This window comes from Mirounga leonina, unplaced genomic scaffold (genome assembly GCF_011800145.1).
Source record: "Mirounga leonina isolate KUSES-001 unplaced genomic scaffold, KU_Mleo_1.0 Mir_93, whole genome shotgun sequence".
Lineage (NCBI taxonomy): Eukaryota > Metazoa > Chordata > Mammalia > Carnivora > Phocidae > Mirounga > Mirounga leonina.
In genome coordinates, this window is record NW_023270854.1 from 37,221,254 (window position 1) to 37,242,855 (window position 21,602).

Here is a 21,602-nt window from a genome sequence, read left to right on the forward strand (position 1 = left end):
ATGAACAAAAGTAAAAGCTCAAAGAGCACAGCTTAGAGAAGGCAGATCAGATGATTCCTGTGCTAGCAAAGACCAACTGATGAGGAGCGAAGGTAGGCCCTGAAACTCAAGAGGTCTGTTGTGCCTGTATTATGACACACTAAGGAATACATGAGATGGATTTTGTTCGCAGTTGATGGGGCAGCCAGCACTGGCTTTGAGATCTAAGTGGCCTAGGGTAAGTAGATCATATTGGCTCCTGTTCAGTGGGCACCTGCTACGTACCAGGAACTGTGCTTTGTTGTTTTATGGATCTTCTTTTCTAGCCTTCACGACAAATCAAACATAACTTTTCAGGGAAGGATCTAAGGCTCAGAGAGGTCAAGTAACTCGCTGCTCAAGATTACACGTTCTTTTTTTTTAAAGATTTTATTTATTTATTTATTAGAGAGCGAGCGAGAGAGAAACAGCATGAGAGAGGAGAGGGTCAGAGGGAGAAGCAGGCTCCCTGCTGAGCCGGGAGCCCAATGTGGGACTCGATCCCAGGACCCTGGGATCATGACCTGAGCCGAAGGCAGTCGCTTAACCAACTGAGCCACCCAGGCACCCAAGATTACACGTTCTTAAATGGAGCAAATGAAATAAAAGGAGGAATAGGATTTTTAAAATATGAATTTCAGATTAAACCATTAAAGCATGGGAATAATGAAATTTGAGTGTAAATTAGGAAGTTGATTTAGACGGTCATGTTTTAAAAGAAAAGGAGAATAGGAACACTGAAAGAGGGAATTGGTGGTTCAAAGTGAGGCCATTCAAGATTAGGGTGAGATCTCTTCATACAGGCATGTTTTGAAATGATGTAAGGTTTTTAATAATAAAAAGTGTTGCTTCTGTGTTTGAAAGTTACTTCACGATTATATTTCACAAGAGAGAGTGAGCATAATAATTAAGTGTGCAGGGTCTGAAGTCAGGCTGTCTAGATTTGAATTTTTACCCCCAACTTAACCTCAGCAGATGATTTAACTACACTGGGCCCTAATTTCCTATCTTTAAATAAGGAGATATAATATTACCGATGTCATAGGATTGTTTAAGCATGAAACGAAGTATATGTCTATACAGAATAGTGTTTGGCATAAAGTAAGAATCAGTAAGCATTAGGGTGCCTGGGTGGCTCAGTCGTTAAGCGTCTGCCTTCAGCTCAGGTCATGATCCCAGGGTCCTGGGATTGAGTCCCACATCGGGCTCCCTGCTCGGCGGGAAGCCTGCTTCTCCCTCTCCCACTCCCCCTGCTTGTGTTCCTGCTCTCGCTATCTCTCTCTCTGTCAAATAAATAAATAAAATCTTAAAAAAAAAAAAAAGAATCAGTAAGCATTAGCTATCATTGCTTTGGGCCTCAGTCTTTATTCACCAACCATTTATTTAGAAATTATCTACAGTGAACCAAGGACTGGGCCAGTTTCCAGGAATCCCAAGATGGATTACAGATGATTTCTGCCTTTAAACACATTTGATTTTTTCCAATATCATACTCTATGGCTCAGTAGAAATACTACTGATTACCTCTTGTTTAAAGCACTTTCCTGCACTATTTGGGCACCACTGATTTAAAATCTCCATTTACAATGTTGCTCATTAGTGTAAGGAATACTACCTCTGCTCCTCCTGCCCTTCGTCCAATATGGCATTAAGATCTGTTCAGCCTGAGCTATCTTTTATGACATGTTTCCCTTGACCCGCCAGGCAACATCCTGAAGTTAGTGAGATTAGTTCGGTAGCCCCCTCCTACTTATGTGTACCAAATCCTCAGAAGCTGAGTGTTTGCACCACTCCCTCAGGAGTCTCTGGCTTGCTAATTCATTAGACTTATGTGTGATGTAGTATGTATTATTAATGGATGCATTTCTTTCCCTGAGAGTATTTTTTTTTAAATATGCGTCATTTCCATAAGCTGGAGAGAAATGTTAATGATTAGAGTTTTCAGTGCCATACATGAAAATTGTTGGTAGAAGGGACACCATGTCCTTTTGAATGTACCCACAATACATTAAAATGGACAGATGAACAGTCACGATAACCTCCGAGAAAAGACTGAAAAGGAAAATGTCTATATAAATAAATGAGAAGGAAATGCAAAAAGCAAGGTTTAAGCATTTAAAATAACCAAGTGAAGTGATTTCGTGAAAAGCCACTTTAATATCAAGGAAGCCCTTTATAGTGGGATTGTTGAGACAGTGGTGAATTGTTTACCTGCCCAAAAAAGACAGACACAAAGTGGCATCTGATCACTTAGCTTTCTAATAGAGCCAGTATTTATTATAGGAAATGTGAGCTGATCAGATCAAGAGGCATCTTCAAGCAGCAGACAACCGTTACTGAAAGAGAGAGGTCAGATCCACAATCAAATAGAGCTGAAGCTCCAGACTTAAATGTGAATTCAGGAATGGGACTGAGGCCCTAAGAAGCAGTTCTCATCTGTACTTTGTGAAATGAATTTGAAAACTAAAAATCATATTTGGTACATATCTGAGAATTTTAAAAAATATTTATTTATTTGAGAGAGAGAGTGTACACAAGTGGGGTGAGGCACAGAGGGAAAGAGAGAAGCAGACTTCCTGCTGAGCAGGGAGCCCAACTCCATCTCGGGGTCCTGGGATCATGACCTGAGCCAAAGGCAGCTGCTTAACCAACTGAGCCACCCAGGTATCCCCATATCTGAGAATTTAAAAATCTTCCATTACTTTGATATGCAAAATAAGAATATGACAATGATTTTGTTAGCAGCAACAAATTAATGCTACAACATTGTACAGCTTAGAATATGACTTTCAATATATTAAGTTAAATTTTTTTCAGTGTAGAAAAATCCAACTTTACATTTAACTTGAAATGTACCTCCTGAGAATCATTTTCCTTGGGAGAAGCAAGTAATCCCTGTTCATTTTTTTTTCTAATACTTTTGGGAGAAATTAATGAAGGACTGGCTGGTCAATTAGAATCTAACCAAGAAAAGAGAAAACACTCTAAATATTTAAAACAGATGGAATTTAATCTAGAGAAAGGGTTACATGGATGGTGGAAGAATTGTGAGCTAACCAGGGGATCAACTGGGAGATCAGCAGAGGCAGGAAAACAAAGGCATTACCACCCACAGGGCTCAAGGGAGAAAGGGAAGAGGTGATATCACTGTAGCTCAGAGTTCAAGGTCACTGGGGGAAGCTAGAGACAATGGGGTGAGTCTTGGTGGGAGGAAATACTGCCCATAGGGGTCAGTCCCCATGGAACCAATAGAGTAGGAGCAGAGTAAGGCACGGACGAGAAGGTAAAAACTGGCATAGACCAGCAGAACTGGAAAACAGTGTTCAGTAAATATAGTTCTCATTTTCATTTTCTCCTCCAGAGTGTTACACTAGGCAAATTGATTTACTGATAGTTTTAAAGGGCTCTAAGCTTAGCGCCTGGCAACTGTGTTCCAAAAACATCTTGTAAATAAATGCAATCACCATTTTAGTTCCATATATAACCTCAATAAACCAAATTCACACACCCCAAAGATTATGAGGGAATGAGCACCTTCACTTTGAAGTTAATAAAAAGCATAAAGGAAGCATCAGTGTCTTCCAGATTAGATTAAAGAAAGTGGTCAATGCTCTGTCAGTTGCATTGTTCTATTCAGAATTGTGAACAGAGGTTTATTCTGACGTTCTGGAAATCACCATTCCTCAAAGTAGATGATACAATCACACTTTGCAAACTGGACTCTGGAGTAGGTAGAAAGCCACACAACTTCCTGAAGACAACCACCACTCAATTCCTCCATTCCTTTCCATTCTGCTGAGAAATGACAATGGCAGATTGCCGACTAACAGTAAAGCGCCAATTTGCAGGCTTATGTCTTTTGTAGCATGGCAGGGTAATTATGGATGATGACGTAAAAAAATATTTATCCATCCATTTTACGGTCAAACAAAACCAGGCTTAATGTATGTGAGCCCGTGTGTGTGCTTAATCATATACAGCAGTTTAAAAACCACACCTAACCTAAACTATGTCCTACTTGAATTTAAGCAGGCTAAAATACCCCCATGGGCAGCCTCTGAAATGTTACCCTTGTATTGCACACACAGACTTATTAATGATTAAACTGTCACTACCACCATCAAATTTTCCTCTAGTAGTTTTGCCTCATTCTGGCTTATTACTCTGATACTAAATACTTCCATATATTTAAAAAATTAGATGACCTTTAGAATTGAATGAAGTATTCCAGCATTTGCTTAATGGGAGCCAGGAAGAATGTCAGGGTGTCTGTATCTCATACCTCATACCTCAGGTGATTTCTGACAACAACAAAACCATGAAAGGCACAGAAACTAAGTCTTTCACCGTGCGGCCCCTCGCCAGAAGTAGAGAACACTGATAACATTTAACCCCATTTTCTTTTCGTGTAAAGGAGAGAAGCACTTTTAAGGGGAATTAGTGCAATGTCCATCTTAAATTCTTTGTTTCAGATACACTTACCTAAAATTCAGTGAAGAAACAGCATGAACTTTCCAAAACCATCTATTTTCTCTTCTTTGAAATGGCAGTTGACTATGGCATCTAAAGATTTCCTAAGCACTTCATCCAGGGATTGGCAAATCTTATTTATCTGCAATGAGAAAACATACTTTTATTTAGCTAAGCCACTTACACTTACATGTTTATTACAGATCTAGGACATATGGTATTTTACAAATCCCCTCATACACTAATAAGGGTCTGTAATACTCAACTCAGAAACTTGGTTTTCATTTACCCTAAGAAATATTTAGAAAAATGGACATTTGTGCCAGAAGTCACTTTACAGATGAGGATGCTGAGGCCCAGGGGGACTGTCCAAGATTAAGCAGCTGGTTAATAACAGACAGTGGCCTTGGACCTTGGGGTCCTGACATACCTCTTTAGTTTTATTTGGTTAAAAACTCCCAAAGGGGGAAAACATGGAATTTTCTGTGTTTCCCAAGTAGGTAATTTTCTGGAATATTGTGTCACCATAATTTCTACCAAAGTCAAGGAAATTACAGCTGAGGTCAGAGTCCTCAGACCAGCATTTCCTTTAATGATTTAAGCCTGAGCAATCCTAAGTAGGTATCCTGCAAGAGTCCACTACCACAAAGGCAACCTGATGTTATTTAATGATACATATGATTTATTACATTATGTAGTAATAACATAAATAATAAATAGTTCATAAAATTGCCTGTTAATATTTCTTTCTTTCTTTTTTTTTTTAAAGATTTTATTTATTTATTTGACAGAGATAGAGACCGCAAGAGAGGGAATACAAACAGGGGGAGTGGGAGAGGGAGAAGCAGGCTTCCCGCTGCGCAGGGAGCCCGATGCGGGACTCGATCCAGGGACTCCAGGATCATGACCTGAGCCGAAGGCAGTCGCTTAACCAACTGAGCCACCCAGGCGCCCGCCTGTTAATATTTCTTAACAAAGCTGAATGATTTTCTAATCCTTTGCCTTCTGGGCAAACGCACAGAGAAGAAGTGGAAGAGAGAGGTTCAAGATGGCACTTGCCAGCAGATTCCCCAATGGTGACCGAGGCACCCGCTCACCATCTGCCACCAGCTCTTCTTTCCCACCAGTCTCTCTCATCCTTCCCCTGCCCCTTCTTCTCCTTACCAACTGCACAGGCTGTATGTTACTACCCCAGGTGCTGGCGAGCTTGAAGCTGCAGGGAGTTGAGGCTCAGGAAATCTCTCAAATCTTCCTTCCTTAAGATGAAGGAAGAGAGTGGGATGGGATCATAGCAGATGAAGGAGAGAAGGCGTCTGATGGCAATGGGGGTGGAAAAGGAAGGGACGACAGGAGCCTAGCTCTGCACCCAGGATGGGAGAAAGGTGCCCCCTGTCTCCAGCCCTGTGCCTCCACTTTCCCTCCCTACTGACTTCTTCAACCCCGGTTCTTGATGAGGATGAGGATTACAGTAACTATGCTTCTGGCATCCTGTGATTTTAGGTTCCTAGAGAAAATTCTATACAGTAACTCCCCCTTGCTCTAATCCAAGTTTTCAGATATATTCATTATTGGAGGAGATTATTTCACAGGAGATAAAGATATTTTCACGACATAAGGAATCCTTGTTCTGTGTCACACATCAGAACCCAGCCTTCTTTCCCCGTACTTAGATTCTAGGTACAGACATGGATTTGGCATTCTTTGAATTAAATGTATTATTACAACAGTAGTACTTTCAAGCATTTTTTTGTTTTCTTAAAGTACATGTTACTTTTTTTTTTTTTTAATTGGGGGTTCAGGTAAATTAGAGCCATGCATCTGGGAATAAGTTATATATCAAAAATATTCTCTCTCCCTCATGAAGGCAGCTCTCTGAGCCCCAACATCAGGAAATAAAATGGAAATCTTACACAGTCTTATATAATTTTCTATAAGACTATATAATGTACATCACACACATAAGGAAACTGACATCTAGCTGTACCTACAATAGAGAGTCACTCAAGATATCCTTTGGTATTGGCCTGGGGACCTCTTAGGATCATGCTGCTGGTTTTTGCTCTTCTACCTGGCAACTTGGGGAAAGATGTTTTGCATTTTTGTTTTTTGTCTAGGTCCCTGGGTTATCTCAGACTGTAAGCGACTAGGAGTGAGACAATGCTCAGATGGAGATGCTGTGTTAAAGTACCCCATGGGTGGCTCAGGTTGCACCTTACCTGAGATCTATGACTTCAGTAAAAGTTGCAACTTGAATGATACCTTGCTTGTAAGCTAGCTTTCTTGCTTGCTATTCCTTCTCCACCCAGGAGTGGCCCTGTTTCAGCTTGTATGTGACAGGCAGTGATCAAAAGCCGATGTTGAATCTGGAGGCAGCTCTCTTCCTATCCCTCTTGGCTTCTATCCCCTGTGACTACTCCAGAGTACGCAGAAACTGAATATCTATATTTCTTTCTGCTCTGAGCCGCAGGGTGATGGTCTCCCAAAGTGCCACTGAATTAAAGGCATCCATCCTACTCTCTCCTCTTGCTGCAGCCCATTGGATACTTGCAAAGCAAAAGTATCCCATGAATGTTGGGTGGGAATAAAAAACAATACCTTTCTCTCTTCGAAGTCTTATTTAAATTCTACATCAGTTACCAAATTCTTGTTTGAATAACTTGTGACTAGAAATTAAAATTTAGTGTCATGAGATAAAATAAAGTACTCTTTTTTTCTAGCTCCCTGAAAAGCTTTCAGTCACTGTCTGGTTGAAGATAGGAGTCAGTATCTTACCACAAGAGAAAGGAGTATTTTGCTAATTTGGGGTGCCATATTTTAGACATACAGGTTGAGCAGAAGTGGCAGGAGGCAGATTTTTGCTTAATAAAATAAACCCCTCAACATAGAGCACACAAAATGGGCCACCTAAAAAAGATAGTAATTTTCAAACTAATGGTATCGACTTAACTGAAGGCTCAACACTCACTTGTGGTGGTGGGATTTGGTCAAGCACATGCATTCATTACACAAGGATGGCTGAAGTGGTCACTCCAACTGAGAGTATGTGGGAGCCAGCCGGATATTAGACTGGGGTGGAGTTAGTAATCACATTTTTATCCATATTTATGCCCTTACTGATCTTCCCACCTAAAATAGCACTCCCTCCTCATGCTCTACAGCTCACTCTGATATATTCTCCTGCATAGCACTTCCACTATTTATTATTTATTCATTGTTCATCACTTCATATTAGAATATAAGCTCCACAAAGGCAGGAATTTTGTTCACTACTATATCCCTGATGCTTAGAACACTGCCTGATGCAGAGAAGGCCTGCAGTACTATTTATGGCATGAATAATACATATAAATTTACATTTCTCTTTTCTTATAAATATTTGATCCAATTTCCTCTTTCTTACCCCTATCAGTTTGCACCATGCTGAAAATAGTTTCATCACACTTGGAAGAATTCAAAGGCCTTTATTCACATTGAAAAATAAAGAAACCAAGTAGGCACTTTATCTATTTTCATTGTTATGTAGGAAAAAGTCAGTCTACAGGTTAAAAGGAGGATTGAAGATGGTGCTCTCCAGTACTTATGCTATAGTCTTCTTTTTTAGTTATGCTTGGGAGACTATTGTGCCATGAGTCTAATTTACTAGATTTCAGAGTTGGGGAGGGAGCCGGCTTTCAGATCCCTTTCAGATCATAGGAGGTTGGTTCCATGTTATGAGAAACAGCTACGGATGATGACGACCATAGACTGACAAGTGATATTCCAGAGAAATGCTAAGATGGAGAGCCACACTGCATTCAGAGACATATGAAACTTCGTCTTTTCTGGTGTTTGACATTGTCAGTTGGCATAAATTGTAGGGGCTATTAAAGGATTTTGGCTAAGAATGATGAAAGACAAGTATCTACTTGTCCAAATAATTTCTCGACGACTGACATAGGTTCTGTGACTCTTTGTTGTCATATTCACAAATGGCATGCTAGGGTCTCATGCCAGTGCTGAGGCTGAGCTCAGGGTCCTGGCCAACCCTCTTCTGTGGACACAGCAACAGTCAGATCCTCAACAACCAAGAAGAAGCTAGAAGGGGAAGAAAAACAATCCCGAAAAGTGCCTGCAGCATCTTCTGGTGCTGTAGATAGGGGACTGAACTATGATCAGAAGTTGGGGTTTTATTTTTGTCTCTATACTAACTGGGTTTCAGTTTTCTCATAGTAAACTGAGAGTGTTGGTCTAGACCGATGGTTCTCAACCCCCAGGGTGACTCTGAACCACCCCAGGGACATTTGGCAATGTCTGGAGGTATTTTTAGTTGTGAAGGGAAGGTAGGTGCAATTGGCATCTAGCAGGTAGGGGCCAAGGATGCTGCTGAATGTCCTACAATGTACAGCACAGCCCCCAACAGAAAATAATTATCCAGCCCCAAATGACAGTCATGCCATTTAGAACCATCCGAACCCAGGTGCAGATGGTTCAAGTCCCTCTCTGTTCCCAATACCATTCTATAATTTTACCACCGGTCTCATCTAGACCTCTGAAGTTGCACAAGGTAAACCTAATCCCCCTTCCGAAGCTTCCTCCAACTCTACATACCACATTGAGCTCCTTCCTATACCCTCAGCTCTGTTCTTAGACGCCCTCCACTCCCAGACCTTGATGGTTCCACACCAGCCTTTGAGGTCCTTCCTACAGCCTGTGTCACCATGTAAAATTGCCAGGGATTTTCTCATCTCCCTGTAAGAACATGTGCAACCAGAGGGCAAGGACTGTCTTGTTTATTTCTACATCATCTTGAGCATGTCATCTTTCATGTGGATGATCCTCCTCATTAGATGTTTGTTTGAGTAAATGACTGCTGATGGAATAATTAGTGAGCACAAAGCTCAGCATCTTCTCACTCGGTATCTACACGGGCCTGTGATATAAACCTATTCAGATCATCTCACCAGATTATTATTTATTGGCTTAAGAATGTCAAAGTGCCTTAGGAAGCTACAGTAAGATGGATGTGGGGTAGACACAGACACAAACAGGACTAAATTGGACTAAATTGAGAATCACCCCAGACACAACAATAGTAGGGCAGAGTCAGGGAGAAGACTTCTGGGAAAGAGGCCTTTCTGGATGGCTTTAAAGGTGGGGACAGAATAGTGCTCAGGGGCACTTGGGCACCCTCTCTATTCTAAGGATTTGTTCTTGTTGACACAGAGTTCATCTTGAGAACCAGGCAGGTCTTGGCTGTTTGTACATATTTCCTATTAAGGGCATAATAGACTGTTGCTTTGAGCTCTTGGGATGAAGAGGCTGTGGCTCTGGGACAGTTGAGCTGTTCAGATCCAGTGTGGCCCTACCACAGAAGGACAAGATCACACAGCCTGGTGGACTCCCCCATTGGGGATTCTAGGTCCCCAGGGAAGCCCTAGTGAGCCTGGCTGCATCTGTCTCTATGAAGTTCTTACATCTGTCCAAATAAGGACATTAATCTAACTTCAGAGGGAGTCATGCACCTGTCATTTCTGTCCCTCAAATTATAGTCTAATGGTTGCAGAAACATGGGTTATACCTCACAATTTAAAAAAAATAGGTACCTATACAGGGAAGGTAGGGTCCCTGCCAGGCTTCCCCTCTTCGTCACCTCCTTTCATACTCCCTCTAACACATCAGAAGACCACGAGAGAATATCTGAGCAAGTGTAAGACAGCAGCTGGCTGTTCAGTTTCCCTCCTGATATTTCACCAACAGACAAGGATAAAACATCATACTTCATCACTTAGGCTAGAGTAAGATAAAGCAGAAAGAACAACGACATTTGGACAACATAGCTGTCAGAAGGAATGGACATATACATTCAGCAGTAAATGTAGAACTTTTTTACACCGTAAAGCCAGAGACCTGCTGACATTCAGGAACTCTTAAGGAAAGACTATGGTGACTTGCCTGTCAACATCAGTTCAGCTGGGTATTCAGTCAACTGTTTTAAAGGTGCCAAGAAGGAAGAAGGTGGTTTATAAAGAATTTCTCAGTTCTGTTTTGTGCGTGGCATTTTTTTCAGAAGGACCGCCTTTGTGTTTCTTGCCCTTGTATCTTACTGTAAGGATAAGGCAGTGGCATATGCAGATGATATTTGCATTTAAAAAGACATCCCCCACCCTGTGTGTTTAATGACTTGCACTGCACCTGGCCAGTGATCCTCAAAGGGGTTTAACTGCTAAGAACTCACCTGAGGGCCATGGCTTTTTTCTCTTTGAAAATAAGAAATGTAAAAAAATAATTAGCCATATGCTACTATTTATGAATAAACAAGTTTAATAAAAATGGATCAAGAGATGGCTGGAAACTTACAAAGTTATTTTGGTAATCAAAGTGATAACTTTCTTTTTAAGAAATGTGGAAAATATAATACATTATAAAGAAAGTTAATGTCACCCACATTACACTACCCAGAGGCAATCCCTGTGAATATTTTATACATTTACTTCCAATTATATATATGCATATATGTATTTGCACACACATATATACACACACATAATTTTTAATGAAATTGAGGGATTATAAACCATATATAATTTTGTTGGAAGTTTTTTGTTTGTTTTACTTTTTTTTTCTATTTTTACTGATCCATACATATTCAGCATAAATTTCCCCCCCTCAACTTTTTTTTAAAGATTTATTTATTTAGGGGTGCCTGGGTGGCTCAGTTGGTTAAGCATCTGCCTTCTGCTCAGGTCATGATCTCAGAGTCCTGGGATCCAGCCCCCCACGCCCACCCCGTCAGGCTCCCTGCTCAGCGGGAGTCTGCTTCTCCCTCTCCCTTTGCCCCTCCCCCTGCTCATGTTCTCTCTCTCTCAAAAGATTTATTTTTTTATTTGAGAGAGAGAGTGCTCATGCACACAGTGGGGGAGGGGCAGAGGGAAAGGGAGAGAGAAAATCTCAAGAGTACTCCTCGCTCAGTGCGGAGCCCAACTCATGGCTGGATCTCATGACCATGAGATTATGATTTGAGCCCAAATCGAGAGTCGGATGCTTAACCCTGAGCCACCCAGGGACCCCAATATTTCCCCTTTTTGGCTATGAGATTATTTCATCAAACTTAGTAATTAAAGGCTATGACATATATGAAAATATGGGACATTTGTAGTCACTAAATGATTCTTTAGTCTCTTTCATACTTTAACATACTCACATTCACACAGACCACATTTCTGCTACATTTCAGGGTGAGCCAGTAGATAGATCATCATTAGTAGTGCTTATTTTGTTATAGAAACCTCTGTTGCACAAAACCAATGTATCCCAAAATAGCAGATAAAGAGGAGTCATTGTCCCAGAATACATATTTAAAGAGAGTGATTATCTCATATTGTATCTTTTTAAAAAATACAATTGCAAGCCAATGAGTGTCTCCCTTACTTACACAATCACTAAACGTAAGTATCTCCAGTTTGCTTAGATGAAAATCTCAGTTCATGAATTAAGTAGAACATGCAACTAAAACAAAGCATAGGCAACAAGCACTCCATAGTGATGACCTCATTAAATCTTTAAACTCTCCATGTTGAAATTAATTCCAAGTAGGGCATAAAGATTAACATATTTTTGCTGCCCAGGAAAAAAAAATATTTACCCAAGATCATCAGCCTTTTATCTCTTGCATACAGTATACCTGCCAATTTGGTAAAAAAGAGAATTAAATTGAACTTGGAGGGTTAAATCAAACTGTGCCAAAGATGAATTCAATTAATTTTTAAGAAGACAACTTTTTAATTAGCCACATGCAGGTATATCATAGATTCTACTGAAATCTCCCTGGGAATACGTGACCATCACTATCTTGCTCAGATTCTGTGTTCACTCATTTGTTAAAGTGCTGCACAGTTCTAAGAGACTAATGATACAGTGTGATTTGATGTGTGTCTGTTTGATTTTACCATGATGTAAAGATCAAAACAAATAGAAAAGAAGAAAGGAAAAAAAAAAGAAGAAAGGAAGGAAGGAGGGAAAGAAGAAAGTCATGAAACTGGATATAGGGGAAAAAAACCCAAAATTCAAAAAAGATTTTCTAGGACCTTAGCCAGTTATCTTAGTGACATTAAAAAGGGGGGGGGGGGGGGGGCGGCTGGATAGGGGAGTAAATGTTTGCTTGCAGAGTACCAAACCTCCCACAAATACCCTGAATTAATTTTTTGTACTAAGCACATGGAGTTTCACATTTTAAAAAAACATTACTCTTCTCTAATATGCATAAAGCCTAGCCATAAAGCTCATGCTCATAAAACAACATGTATGCAAATGCAGCAGTTATTTGGATATAATTTCAGTGACAAATTCTCTGGCATGAAAACCAGATTCTTATTTATTTATTTGCTTGCAATATTTCTTGTACATCTTGTTTCCCCAGAAACAAATATTTATGTGAATAATCTGGATGGGTCTTTTCTTAGAAAAAGAAATACTTTTTTTTCTGGAAATCATAAAGGGAAAGAAGGATCTGATTCTGGGAATGAATGTTCAGGGTCTGCCCTTCAGTGATATATTTCTACCTTGACTGATGGCCTTGAATACGCTTAGAGGGAAGGAGTATTTTTTTAAAAAATGAAGATAAAAGATATAGCATTTAATTTGATATGAGTAAGGTGCCATGCCACTTTGAATTAAAAAAAAAAAGATACTATACACCACATCATAGGGTTCTCAGACATCTCGTTCTGAAAATCCCAAAGAGCTTTTGTTTATGTGTGTTAGATCTATCAACATTTACCTATCAGAAATTGATTTAAAAGAAGATAGCAGGAAGGGGAAAAATGAAGGGGGGGAAATCGGAGGGGGAGACGAACCATGAAAGACTATGGACTCTGAGAAACAAACTGAGGGTTCTAGAGGGGAGGGGGGTGGGGGGATGGGTTAGCCTGGTGATGGGTATTAAAGAAGGCACGTTCTGCATGGAGCACTGGGTGTTATACGCAAACAATGAATCATGGAACACTATATCAAAAACTAATGATGTAATGTATGGTGATTAACATAACATAATAAAATAAAAAAAATCTTTAAAAAAAGAAATTGACTTAAAATATTTATTTATTGACTTAAAATATTTATTTATAGATTTGTTTATGTAACAATGATAAACTCATTCGATATAACATAAATAATTTCTATTTTTAATAAAATAGCAATATTTTCCCAAACTAAAAATATAGGAGATGTATGGCATGGTTTTACATTTTGGGAAATCTCTTTAAAAATGTTTGGCTCAACAGAAAGAAGGTAGCTGGATTTCCATATCTGCTTTTGCATTTAACCTATGGCAATAAGCTGTTTTGGTTGAAGAACATGAAGAAATTCCACATTTACATAGATGTGCAGTTTGCAAAGGTAGCATGTGATAGCCTTTCAGATGACTGGATATTTTTCTTTGATATGACGCTGAAACTCAGCAAACAGTTATTTCTTAAAGGTGAGTTGCAGTGTGGAACCTGAGCCACATCAATGAACTTTGCATAGTCCGTGATGTTAAAATTCTTTATCTGTCTCATACTTTGTATAGATTTTTTTACTCTTGTATGATTTCATAACATTGGCTATTTGGGAAGTGTTGGCTCACTGAGTTATGCAGATCTTCCAAACGTTGATGCCTTTCATTGTCAATGACAAAAAGTCATATTTGTTACTATCACCATCAATCTCATCAGAAAAGGCTCTTAGGTACTGGGAAGCTGTCAAGATCACAGTGGCAGGTGCAAGCTTTCCAAGATTCTAATTTTTACTTCAAAGTCTGAATTTTATCATAGTCAGAAAATACTGTTAGTTTTCTCTGATGTGACAGGCTCACTTCATTCATTTTCAAGGAAATCGTTGCCAAATACCAGGTCTGAAGAACCATAGTTTGTCTGCCAGTTGTTCTTTCAAGTAAACGTATTGTTCTATAAAAGAAGTGGCTAGTTCAGTTTGCAAACCAAACAATTTTACTTGTAGGCAACCACTGTCCCTTAATATATTTTAAGAGCTTTATGCTCACTTCCCATTTCCCCACACAGAATATTAAAAGGATGTATACTTGAGTTTCAAGATTTAATTCGATTTTTGTTGTTGCTGTTGCTGACCCTTGCTTGCTTTGTTTTTTACTGTAAATGCATGGCAGTGAAGAATATAATTACTACCAAGACACGTTGGTGCCACTGTCTTGATTGTAATAAGGTGACAGTCAGTTTTACCCACCATTACATCTGCATCATCACTGCAAATGTCCACATGGTAAAAATAGCAAATAACATGTTAGAGTTATTATTAGAGTAGTTTGACCTCAAGGATCCCCTAAGAGTGTCTTGGGGACTTCACTTTGAGAACAATTGCCCTAGGAGGAAGGGAATATTGTGAAGGCTCTGAGATTGAACAGAATCTCTGTGATATTGGGCAAATTACATAGTCACTCCAAGCCCCATGTGCCACACTTCTAAAATAGGAATAACGGATCTTACCTCACAGGGTTGTTCCAAAGATTAAAGGAGATCACTTAGTACAGCCCCTGACACATAGTAAATGCAACAGATGTTAACTATGATTGCTAATATATATATTACCACTTGTTTTTAAAAAAATTATTTATTTACTTGAGAGAGAGCACAAGCGGAAGAAAGGGCAGAGGGAGAGGGAGAAGCAGGCTCCTGCTGAGCAGAGAGCCCGATGTGGGGCTCGATCCCAGGACCCTGAGGTCACAACCTGAGCCAAAGTCAGACGCTTAACTGACTGAGCCACCCAAGCACCCCTATTACCACTTGTTTTTAAGATCAAGAAGCAATGAAGTGAGTAAATCAGACTATCTGTTGTACTTGTTGCAATTGTTTATACTACACCAATCCAACTTTATTTCCACATTTCCTCTGTGGGTACAAACTGAATGCAGATGTGTTTTTTTGCCCCTACTATGTTGCATGCAAAGATTTGCCCTTCATATGCTGATTTTACAAATCCTTGTCTAGACAGTCATGAGAGATATTCCTTGGTAGTTAGAGTTAGTGGTGACAAATGAGAGATGGTATCTTGATCTCCCAATCCCTCATTATGTGTGGGAAGCAGATATTACCAATGGTTTATACTATGATCAGAAAGCTAGATCACAAGAAGTCAAAAGGACCCCTTCTGCTTAAGACCTGGAACAAACACTTGAGAAATGTCTTCCCTAGAATCCTTGCCCGAATCTCAGTCCTCTAGATTTTACCACTTTGTGGAGAAAATTGAATTCAAGGAAATGGACGCTAAGGAGAAAAGGGAAAAAGAGTACTTGCTTTAACAAAGGGCAAGGTGTGTGTGTGTGTGTGCGTGTGTGTGTGTGCGTGCACACATATGCAAACACGTGCATATGGATCTTGTATTCTAACTAACAGTAATTTGGCAGAGACTGAGTGCTGGAAAACTCTAAGCTCATAGGCCCATATAACTGATGGAAAAGGGGAAATAGGTGGGTATAGGTCAAGGAGACCTAGGCATAATATGCCAACATATTTTACATCTATGAGCATCTTTTACTATCTCAAAAAACTATGCTCTCACTCTCCTTGAAATTATAAGAGATTTGCTTGGTATACGTTTTATTTTTACCACTTTTGATAGCGACCTGAGTAAAAAAGAAACCCAAGCAACAAAGCTTTTTACAACAAGAAAACAACGATGCACGCTTATTTATATGTGGCACATGATATTTGGTTTCAGTGTTGGGAAAAACAAAAGGGTAGTAGTGATGGAGTTGAAATGAAGAGCGTGTGCCCTGTGTAAGGAGAGCACCTCCCTCTGGCTGTGCCACATGGAAGCATGGACCCAGGTTGGCCACATCTTCCTATTTTCAAATTCAAGATGGAAATCCAGATTTTTACATGAAATCTTCACATTTATAAATGTTGCCCCAAACTGGATAGGACAAACAAACCATGTTTGCAGGGTTTGCAGGCTGCCAAATTTTAGGTTTCTCCAAAGATATAATTTTATTTCCTTTCCATATCATGGGCCAATAAACTTGGCATTTGACTCACCTCTACCATCACTCGTTGGGGGTTCCAGGTTGGGAACAGAGGCTAGAGAGGAGCCTTGATCTCCCCCTAGTGGTGAGAAAGTGCCAAAACAACTAGCTGAACACAGTTCAGCTCGAGTTTATGTGAAACTCACTAAAATCAGCAAAGCCGACTCTGGCTATTCTGTGTGAGATGTGAATCATATGGTAATTTTAATGTAAGTGCAGATTAGACTGTATAGACATGTATAGATGAGTCTAGTGTGAAGGATCATCTTACCCACTAGCCAGAGCTGTATCGAATAGTTACTGGTTAATTTGATCCCTGTTTTAAGTATTTAATAGTAGCTTAGTCTTTATTAATTAATGGAGAACATCTTATACACCTTTGCTTAGAAGTTTAATTTGAGGAGAGCATTTTTAGGGTGGGGAGTCGGATAAATTTTGCAATTTTGAAAAAAATTAAATAGAATGTTAAATAGGTCAGTAATACAGAGCTAATAAAGGTTCTTGAGAAAGTTGAAAAACATATCCCATGACAGCCTTGTTTCATTTAGACACCCATGTTGTCTTAGAACACCGTCCCCAAGAATTATATGCCTGAAGCTCAAATGTCAACTTCCAAGGATGGTTCCCTCTGAAGACTCATTTCCTTGCTGCTTTGCCCTCCTTGACACAGTCAGATAATTTAATGAACTGAAAGACAATTGCTTTTAGAAGCTCAATACTTCATTATACTTTTGTTTTAAAAACAGTTTTCGAGTTGAGAGTATGTCAGCAAAACCAACCCAAAGAATGTGGATGTTGTTACAAGGTCAGCTTTTCAGAAGCTGTGGGCAGGCGTTATTGGCGTTCTGTCCAACAGTCACCATGGGCTGCAGTGCTTTTCAGAGGCAATGAGTCAGCAGCTCTGACAACACGAAATACGGTAACCCATTAACGTGCAAGAGAATAGGCACACAGGCTTCCTCAGAAAGCACTGGAGAGAGGAGATGTTTCATTTTTCATACTTTTGTAGAAGGAAACTGGGATAGGTCATTCAAACTCAGATGTTAGTGTGTGTATGTGTTCGTGATTGTGTGTGTTAGAATCTAGATTAAAATATTTACACATGGATTTCTTCTGTAAAGAAAAACACATTCAGATAGACAGCTGCAACATCAGAAGCGAGGCATTTCGAATGGGATACTGTCAGCTAAGAGGGAGTAATGTTTTAGATTAGGGCCATCCAATCTAACAGCTATTGGCCGCATGTGGCTATTTCAGTTGAAATGTGCCTAATCCAACTTGAGGGGATGCTGTGAAATGTAAAACATACAATGGATTTCGAATACACAGTACAAAAAGTGAATGAGTCGTATCCTTACTAATAGCTTTTTTTTTTTTTACTGATCACATGTTGAAATGATATTTTTGATATATTGGGTTAAGTAGAATAAATTTAAATTAATTTCACCTGTTTTTATTTGTTAATGTGGCTACTAGAAAATTTTGAATTATGTATGTGGCTGGCATTATATTTCAATTGGCCAGGCTGCTTCAGAAGAAATTTGATAACATCTCCTTCCAGTATCTCTCTCTCTCTCTCTCTCTCACACACACACACACACACACACTCACAGAAGGGGGGGAATAGTAGTGAGCCATTTGATAAACACCGTCTTCATAATTGGATTGATGGCGCCAATATTGGAGATCCCAGTGCTCTATGCCGGAGAATGGGTACAAGACAGGCCATAGCTCTAGAAGACATCTCATCCTGAATTGCCAATCGCCCTGCACTTTGGGTCCAGGGGCGAAAGGGCACTTGTCATAGTTCGTTTAATTCTGGCCTCTTTGCTAACAATGAAAGGGCACTGCTGAAGATCTGAGAAATGTCTTTCCTTTACCACTGTTTAGAGAAGAACAAAATGAGCTTGTAGAAATGAACTGGTGTTGCTTCCTGAACTTTCAATCTGTTTTAGACTTGGATGCTCTCAAGGACAGTTTGACGGTGATGGTCAAAATTGTACTGTACCACATTGAGCTAAAACTTTTATTTAATAAGAATTAAAAAGCAAAATTAAAAGCAAAATCTAGACCCTAATTTGGCAATTTAAACCAACCAGTGAAAAATTATACTGTCGAGATTTGTCTGAATGTATTTCTTGTGTTTTAAGTAGGGTTTGTCATGGCTCCTGGATTATCCCCCGAATTCTGGCAGCATTGAGAGGTTCCTAGCAGCCTTTCTCCCGTACCTGCTGCTCTATCCTTTCTAGCTTCAGAACTTGAATCCATTCCATCACCTGGCTTCAATCATCTTCTTAGCCTCAACTCCTTTGAGGACTTTGGAGTCCTGGAGTCCAACAGATGCTAATTTGGGTTCCAAACTTACCCATGTCTTATCCTTACATTTTTCTTTTATCCATTTTAACTATTAACTTTAATTTTTATGAACACAGGTGGAAAACAAACAGCTGAGCAGAGATTTCATTAATGGTGGCTAGGCCACTCTGAATGATTGCCCATGAATGGTGTATTCTGGCAATAAAAAGGTGTTCTGGCTCCTGAACTAGTTGGAAGAAAAGGTGAGGTTCCTTAAATATTTCTTCATTAGAGCTCTGCAACGTCGTCCCTCCTTCCCAAATAATTAACCGGATCTTGTCCTTCAAATTCGGAAACTCAGGTCTCTGGGGGGACTTCAGTTGGAAAGTGGTTCAGCATGCTACCCTCAAATCTCTTTCTAATATTCTTCCTTTTCTAAATGGACATACGTGAAATTGAGTGTATTCATTTCAATTACAGAACTATTTTAAAGAAAAATAAACAGATTTGTATTGTAATCATTTTTCATATATATGACTTCTCATTAAAAAAGAGTGAGTGTTGCACTGAGTGTTACAATGTGAACATTTTCATAAGGGATGAAAACTAGAAAAACACTGTTACCATTCTTTAAGGTAATTGGTTTTTTAATCTTTTCAGTTTGGACCATGACAGGAAATTGATTTATACCACATTTTGCTTCTTGACAAGTTTATTTTTTTTTAACCTAAATTCTTGACAAGCGTTTCTGAACAATAAAAAATGTGCCTATAGTAGGGAAATATATAAAAACAAGAAAGGTGGAGGTAAGCTAGGACAGGCTTATAGCATTTGCAGAATAGCACTCTTATATTATCTGATTCCAATGGCTGGGGTTAAAAAGATGTTGAGTAAGAATATGCAAATATGAAAGATGATATAAAATAGACTGACTTAATGCCACTCAATTTTCAGATAACTGCACTACAGTATTGAACAAAACATTTCAACATCTGGAAGTCAGAGTTTTTCTCTTCTCTTTATTTTAGATTTTATTACCAAGAAATATAGAAATAAGGAATCCTATATATTCTAAGATTTTATGGGTTGTCAATGAAACTCCTTCAGAGAAACCAAAAGAAAAGCCACACACACCACTGAAGTCTCTGATGTCTATAAAATGTGATTTGGGGAACCTAACAGGCTTGGGGGACTTCAACGTAAAAGTAAAAAGCACCCTCAGATTGCTCCCTGACCCGAATGTTTAGGAAAAAAGGGGTTAGTGGCAATTGGCAGCTCATCTCAAGTCCTTTTAGCATCCCATCCCATTAACAGAAAAAAAAATGACACAATTTTCAGGTGTTTAAAGTAAGAAGAGCCCCCAAAACATGATTTCCAGCAGGACAATGTGCAAAAGATAAAAACCCAAACTCTACAGTCTTTACTGGCTTTACTAAGGTAAATTGCATTAATGAATGAATGGCTTACTTCACCTTTTCTAGGATTCACATTCTGTTCTTACTGCTGGTGTTTTGCAACACTAAAATTGAAAATAGAATCATGCCTGAGGTATGTCTAATGAAAGAAATAAGAGGAACTTGTAACTAAAACTTCATAAAAGGAACTTACAAACTGTGTTAAAATTCAATAATGAGGTAAGCTGTCCTCTAATGGGATTTCCCAAACCACAGAATTCACTGCCAAGAACATAAACCCATTCCCAAGTAAGAGAAATAGTTGGCAATTAAATATTATTCTGCATGTGTGCATAAATATACATGTATGTGTGTATGTGTAACACCTCTCTCGTTTGCTCATTTAAAGGTAGAATGTGAAAGTTGATAGGTTTGAGAGTGAGTTAAAATGATGACTTAATTTCTCTGTGTGTATGAATATTGACTCTTCCCTCAAAGAGTCTGTCTACCCCATGGCAAAACTGTGAGACTCCTAGAAAGACCAGTCCATTCACACTTCAACAAAATGAGTTTTATTGTATACTCAAATGCATCAAATTCTTTGCTTAGAAAAATACCCGGCAATCTAACGTCTAAGAAAATTTATCTATTATTAATTTTTAATAGTAAGCTTAAGTACTTATAGAACACAATTCCACTTTGGATATTTTTAGAAATTAATACCTATAAAATTTCTGTGATAAAAAGTGAAAACACATAAGGGAATTGACAGCTTAAAAAGGCCAGGTGTACAACAGTCTGCTGATCTACCTAAGAGCCCTTCCTTCTCATTAGTAATAGTTAATAAAGATGAGCATAATACTCAAAAACACTTATCTGCATAGCTATGCCTTTAACCATGTTTGCCTTTACCAGATAAAGTTAAGCCAGTAGGATTCTGAGCATCTTCAGGCAGGGAAATGGTGGGGTGGGGGAGGGGAGAGGAGGTGCTGACGGGTGGGAATGATCTGCATTCTGATGGGGTGATATTTGTCTTCCCCTTACTCCAAAGTACCACCAATTGTGTAAGAGAGAAGGAGGCAATGATTCCCAATAACTGACCCAGAAAAGACTGAGTGGGTTTGTGCAGTGTGGGAAGGTCACCCCTAAGCCCAGAACCTTACTTGCCTGCCTACTGAGATTGGGGTTTTCTCTTTTGCCTGGTTGAATAATAGAATATCTTAGGTTGCCAGCATGCTACAGGGTTCTGGAAAAAAAGTACAGATATTAGCAAAATAATTTCTTAATATTGTTATTGCTATATATTGGTTATTCTTTTGGAGTTTTATAGTTAACTTTTAAAATTTATACAAGGAACATTGTCCTAGTTGGAAGATAAGTTCTAAAATCTCCTGGATTTTTGGTTCAGAGTATGA

General features: G+C 39.1%; 1 protein-coding gene across 18 annotated transcripts in view; it reads right to left on the bottom strand.

Moving 5' to 3' along the window:
• Positions 1-21,602, bottom strand: part of DTNA (dystrobrevin alpha) — a 342,111-nt gene that overhangs the window by 175,451 nt on the left and 145,058 nt on the right. For all 18 annotated transcript variants that reach the window (XM_034996291.1, XM_034996293.1, XM_034996292.1 and 15 more), the window contains exon 2: positions 4,501-4,630. The gene's annotated coding sequence lies outside the window, so the exon portion shown is untranslated. The remainder of the gene's footprint in view (positions 1-4,500; positions 4,631-21,602) is intronic.